Source organism: Canis lupus, chromosome 15, assembly GCF_003254725.2.
Source record: "Canis lupus dingo isolate Sandy chromosome 15, ASM325472v2, whole genome shotgun sequence".
In the NCBI taxonomy this organism is placed as follows: domain Eukaryota; kingdom Metazoa; phylum Chordata; class Mammalia; order Carnivora; family Canidae; genus Canis; species Canis lupus.
In genome coordinates, this window is record NC_064257.1 from 3,758,089 (window position 1) to 3,763,502 (window position 5,414).

A 5,414-nucleotide genomic window follows, 5' to 3' on the forward strand; every position below is an offset into this window, starting at 1 on the left:
CCCAACCCGCTCCCCCACCCCCGGCGCCGACGCCGCCCCCCGCCCCCCGCTGCGCGCTCCCCCCGCCCCGCACCCCACCCGCGGCCGCCGCCTTCGCTCCCCGCGCGCTCCTGCCCCGCCGCGGCCCCGCGCCCTGCGCCCCGCGCCCCGCGCCCTGCCCGGGGCCTCCCCCCCCCCCCGCTCCCTCCCCCCCAACGCCTGGGGTGCGGCCGCGGGGTCCCCGGGCCAACTCCTCCCCCCGCTGCTCCCGCGCCCCTGCGCCCCGCGTCCTGCCCGGGCCTCCCCCCCCCCCCCCGCTCCCTCCCCCCCAACGCCTGGGGTGCGGCCGCGGGGTCCCCGGGCCAACTCCTCCCCCCGCTGCTCCCGCGCCCCTGCGCCCCGGGCCCCGCGGCCGCTCGCTGACCCCGGCACGCCCGCCGCCCGCCGCCCGCCGCCCGCTGCCCCGCGTGAAGCTCCTCACCGCCGGTCCCCGGGTCGCCTTCCCAGGCTGCCCGGCTGCCTCTCAGCCCGGACCCGGTGCTCGATGGGCCCCTTCCCCTGCCTGCCCCGCCTTTGCCCGCTTCCCCCAAACCCACATTCTCTCCCTGCTCCTGGGGCCTCCGCTCCCGCTGCCGGAGAGCGCCCAAGCCGTGCGCACCCCCGCTGGCCTCCTGGATCTGCATGTAGGAGGGCCCGGGAGGAGGCCCATCTTCCCCACGGGGTAAAGGGCAGAGGGGATCCAGGCCCCGGGGGCACCAGCCCCGTTCAGAGCCCCGGAAGAGGCTTCATTCATCTACTGAGAAAACATTTATTGAGCTGCTTCTGCATGCTCCGCCTAGTAATACAGAAAATAAGAAATGCCTTCAGTGCCGTCAGAGTACAGATAAGTGGCTGTCTTCGGAGACGGGAGGGCACCTGCCCCAAGTCACTCCACTAGTAATCCCAATAGCGACACTACGATTTGGGTGTGCCCCTGGGGGGACCATGCAAAGACTAGCAAGGACCAGCAAGGTGCTTTCCCCGGGTCATGCCGTAGCCAGTCCTCACGATCCTGTTCATTCTTTCAACAAACATGTGTGACCATCTAGCATGTGCCAGGCCCTGGGCTCCGTGCTAAGAATACAGTGATAAGCAAGATGCACCTGGTCCCTGCCCATGGACTCCACTGACGTAACAGTAAAGATAGAGGATAGAAACCACACTGTCCCCCTCGAGGCAGTATGATGATCTTTAATTTCTGGATGTAGAAAAGCTGAGACTAGATAATTCACTCAGTCATCTAGGAAGAAAGTAGCCAATTCAGGACTGGAATCCGTGTCCTCAGACTCCACATCCTGGGTTCTTTTTCACTTTAAAGGTTAGGAAAATGTGGGTGGGATCAATGTACAGACCCTTCAACTTCAAGCCAAGAAATTTTGGTCTAAATCAAATGGTTATGAGCAGCCAAGGAAGGAAGGAAAGCAGAATGACAGTGACCCAAGGACAGGCACAAGATGGGCGTGGATGGTTATGCCGAAGACTCTTGCAATAGTCCCAGCAAAGGGTAGTGAGGCTCTGATCCCGAGAAGGGATAGTGGGGATGGGAAGGGGGGATTTCTACCCACCGAAACCTTCTAGATCTCTGTTTGCATGCATTCTTATGTTAAATAAAGGAAAGGAACCACCAGTACCAAGTTTCCACTAAGTGCTAGGCAATGCCCCAAGCATTTTGTGTGTATGATCTTGTTAAATCCTCCCCAGTATGCTGCACGTAGGTATTTTTATTCTCATTTCAGGATAAGGAAACAGAGACTTTGAGAGGTTAAACGACTTGATGATGCCCACAAAGCAAGCTGTGTTGGGGTTGGGTTAGAGCCCAGGCCTGTCTCCAAAATCTCACGCTGTAACCACTGCTCTCTACTGTCTGAAGCCAAGGCAAAGAACCAAAGTCCTCTGATTCAGCCAAGGGTTCTTAACCGTTGGACCACAGGTACCTTTGAGGCTTCCAGAGAAAGGTCAGGAGGTCCCCAAAGGTAACCAACCTATAGCATAGCTGGGCCAGCGGTGCAGGCTCCCGTGTGGGACATCTCTCCCCAGGACCCTGCAGAGGCCTCAGCCCTGGAGAATTCTGCAGCCCAGTTCCAGAGTTCCTGTGGGGATGGGCCGAGAAACCCTGAGGCAGAAGCAGAAGTGCAAAAACCCCTCTGGGGTGAGAGGGGAACCATGGGTGCCAAGCGGAAGATGTAGCCAGAGTGCCGGTGGCTGGGTATGACTCTGAGTGTCTGCTGGGACCTGTGTCCTGCAGCTTGGCGCTACACAGACAGGCCCAGCTGCGGAGAGCTCGTGAGGCAGGGCCGTCTAACCACCCGGGAAGCCTGCAGTCCCGGCCTCTCTGACTGGAGAGCATCGGAAGCTTTGCCTCTTCTCAACCTCATTGTCCTTCCCAAATCTGACCACCAATCCTGCCCTGAATTATTCATGCTGTGGGCTGTGAGAAGGTGGAGCTTCCAGAGGCTTCTGGACTTAGGACCTAGGACAGTCAGCTGTGTCTCCCCGGGGCTCTAGCTCCAGCAGTGCTACCCTGGGATTGAGCTGCTGGTAAGATTTGCCAAGCTTTCTGCAGCTGGCAGCTGGCCAGTAACCTTGGGCTACTGGGCTTCGATTCATTTCAGCAATCTTTTATTGAGGAATACTATGTGCTGGGGACAGTTCTGCGACGTGTTGGGAACACGGAAGGGAATCTGATCAGGTCTTTGTCCTTGAGGATTTGCAGGATGGTAGAAGGGGCACTTAGGAATATTTCCCTTCTACAATGTCCTCTGGGGCTGGGAAGTGCTCTCTCAACTGTCCCCCATTTCGCCAACTGAAGGCCTCTGCTAATCCCCCCACAGAAATCGGTGGCCTTGGAAGTAGGGAACCCCACACCCAGACACCTGGGCAGAGTTCTCTCCTTGCAGGGGCACCAAAACAACTTATTCCCTAGGACTATTTGGAGTCCTGAACTTGGCCTCAGACTGTGGCTCAGGCCCCTAGCTTTGCAGCCACATCAGGAGAATGACACTCACTCTCAAATCTATCCATTCAGCAAATACTAATTAAGCGTGGAATCAGTGCCAAGCACCCAGCTTTGTGCTGTGCTGCTGGTTCAGAACCAAATCACACAGGCATAGCCCCTGTTCTCATGCTGCTCACAGTCTGGGTGGGGGGACAGACAAGCAAAAGGGCAATTATGCTTCAGCTAATGGTGTGGAGATGGGGCAAGTACGGGGCACCCTGGGACGAAGCACACCACAGGACACTTCCTGGAAACTTGAGGCCGGATAATTTTACCAGAACTTCCATCCTTGTCTTTCTAGGTCTTTGCTTAAATGGAAACTCTTCGGGTCGCCTATCTACATCTTCCCTACTGGCCTTTTCTTCCACTATTATCCTCTATCCCACCGATTCCTCTGGACCCTTTGGAATCAGACAGGTGTCCAATGGAAGGTGTGAAGTAAAGCTATCCAGAGGAAAGAGCACAGGATCCCCAAACTAAGAGGGACTATGAAGATTTCTAAGCTCTGCCTAGAACATTCCCTCCCACCATTCACGAGGTGATTCCTCACAACCAGACACTGATGACATCCACATTTGTATCCCATCTGTATCTCCTCCCAGCCCCAGATTCATATCCAACTGCCTCCTTGACATCCCCCCACCCTGGATATCTGATAGACATCTCAAGCTCACAGTGTCCCATATGGAGCTCTTGATATCCGCCCCTACCAGCCGCAACACTGCTCCTCCCCATCTCTGCCATCGCAGAAAAATGGCCCCACTACCTACCCACATACTCAAGTCAAAGATCTAGGAGTTTCCCTTGATTTTTCTCTCATTGTCTTCCACATCAGGAAGAGCTGACAAGCCACCTCCAGAATGTATGCTGAACGCATCCACTTCCTCCATCCGTGACCACCTTCATCCGTCATTCACTGGACAACTGCACTCGCCTTCTGAATGATCTTCCAGTTTCCGCTCTTGCTCCCACCCACTTCAATCCTTGAAGCAGCCTAGAGTGAGCCTTTTTAACCATAAATCATGTCATGTCACCCCCCACAGTGCAGTTGCAACCTGCACTTAGAATAAAATATAAACTCCTTATAAAGGTCCATAATGATCTGGCCCTGGCTTAGACCTCATCTCAAGACCCCTGGCTCACTGGATTCCAACATATCGGACCTTCTTCCTGTTGCTCTAACAAGCTAATCTCATTCTCATCTTAGGGCTTTGCCAAGCTGCCTGGAATTCCCTTCTCTAAAATGTTACATGATTGGGACACCTGGCTGGCTCAGTGGGTAGAACAAGGGACTCTTGATCTTGGGGTCATGAGTTCAAGACCCATGTGGGGCATGGAGTAGGCCTACTGAAAATTAAAAAAAAAAAAAAAAAAAAAAACAACTAAAATGTTGAATACTTGGTGTCCTTTTCATTGTCCAGGACTCAGCTAAAAATACCCTCAAAGGGACGCCTGGGTGCCTCAGTAGTTGAGAGTCTGCCTTCAGCTCAGGTCATGATCCCAGGGCCCTGGGATTGAGTCCCACATCGGGTTCTTCTCAGGGAGCCTGCTTCTCCCTCTGCCTGTGTCTCTGCCTTTCTCTGTGTGTCTCTCATGAATAAATAAAATATTTTTTTTGATTTTTTTTTTTAATCTACGATAGTCATACAGAGAGAGAGAGAGAGAGAGGCAGAGACACAGGCAGAGGGAGAAGCAGGCTCCATGCACCGGGAGCCCGACATGGGATTCGATCCTGGGTCTCCAGGATCGCGCCCTGGGCCAAAGGCAGGCGCCAAACCGCTGCGCCACCCAGGGATCCCAATAAATAAAATATTTAGAAAAAAATTCACCCTCTAAAAAAAGCCTTTTTTGACTACCCATCTAAAGTAACCACCTCCTTTAAATATTTTTATTTACTTTGTAACAGTTATCACTTTGTCATTATCTTGCCTATTTGTTTACTTCTTTCTTTCTTTTGTTTTTTAAGATTTTATTTATTTATTCATGAGAGACACACAGAGAGGCAGAGACATAGGCAGAGGGAGAGGCTCCCTGCAGGGAGGTTGATGTGGGACCTGATCCCAGAATCCCAGGATCACGCCCTGAGCCAAAGGCAGATGTTCAACCACTGAGCCACCCAGGCATCCTACCTGTTTCTCTTCTGTCCCCCCACCAGCATGCTCCAGGAGAGTGAGGACGCTGTCTGTGCTGTTCACTGCTGTATCCCTACAGTGCCTGGCACATGGTAGCTTGCATAGACACTTGCTGAATGAATGAGCTTGACTGAGTGGATCATTGAAGTGAGAACAGCAGAGGAAGAGACTTACCAGCAGAGAGATCAGTATGTACAAAGACCTGAAGTGGAGGGAGAGTATCTAATGCTCAAGAAATTGAAAGAAGTTCAGAATAATTGGTATGAAGA

General features: G+C 53.7%; 1 long non-coding RNA gene across 2 annotated transcripts; it reads left to right on the top strand.

Moving 5' to 3' along the window:
• Nucleotides 1–482: 482 nt before the first annotated feature.
• LOC112642339 (uncharacterized) lies at nt 483–4,582 on the top strand. Of its 2 annotated transcripts, XR_003125178.3 has the most exons (4): nt 483–1,948; nt 2,056–2,556; nt 3,315–3,551; nt 3,849–4,582. It is a non-coding gene; the product is annotated as an uncharacterized LOC112642339 (long non-coding RNA). The 2 variants fall into 2 exon arrangements; XR_003125177.3 differs by lacking the exon at nt 2,056–2,556 and having other exon boundaries at nt 501–1,948.
• The last annotated feature ends 832 nt before the right edge of the window (nt 4,583–5,414 follow it).